The 384-nt window shown below is 28.6% G+C and overlaps 1 long non-coding RNA gene across 2 annotated transcripts in view; it reads right to left on the bottom strand.

Moving 5' to 3' along the window:
- LOC116104029 overlaps positions 1-384 on the bottom strand; it is a 5,363-nt gene that overhangs the window by 2,234 nt on the left and 2,745 nt on the right. The window lies entirely within an intron of this gene.

The following is a 384-nucleotide window of genomic DNA, read 5'->3' as shown; positions in this document are numbered from 1 at the left end:
CGTCTATGTTTCTTTTGAGTATATAAATACTTTTGAAATATATAAGCTGTTCTGAAAAACCATAGTATGGTGTAAAAACATTAAATAAACAATACTACATATAGAGAGGCTGAGCTATTAGAAGCAAGATTTCAAGACCCTTATGTTTTATAGAGGCAGACACTGTCACAAACAAACAAGCTGAAAAATGTATATAGATTGCACAATATTGTACCTATTTCTCCAATTACCAAATTAGACCATTGGATGACAATCAATAAATTTCCAATTCCTTATATTATTGGATTTCAATCGATTAGGATATGTTGGTCATACAAATTTTCAAATTAATATATTAAGAAAAAATAATTGTCACTTCCTGTTGTTTTTGTTGTAAGAGGTGGA

Source organism: Mastomys coucha, unplaced genomic scaffold (genome assembly GCF_008632895.1).
Source record: "Mastomys coucha isolate ucsf_1 unplaced genomic scaffold, UCSF_Mcou_1 pScaffold21, whole genome shotgun sequence".
NCBI lineage: Eukaryota > Metazoa > Chordata > Mammalia > Rodentia > Muridae > Mastomys > Mastomys coucha.
The sequence above is the reverse complement of the archived record's forward strand: the minus strand, read 5'-3'. Positions and strand labels throughout refer to the sequence as shown.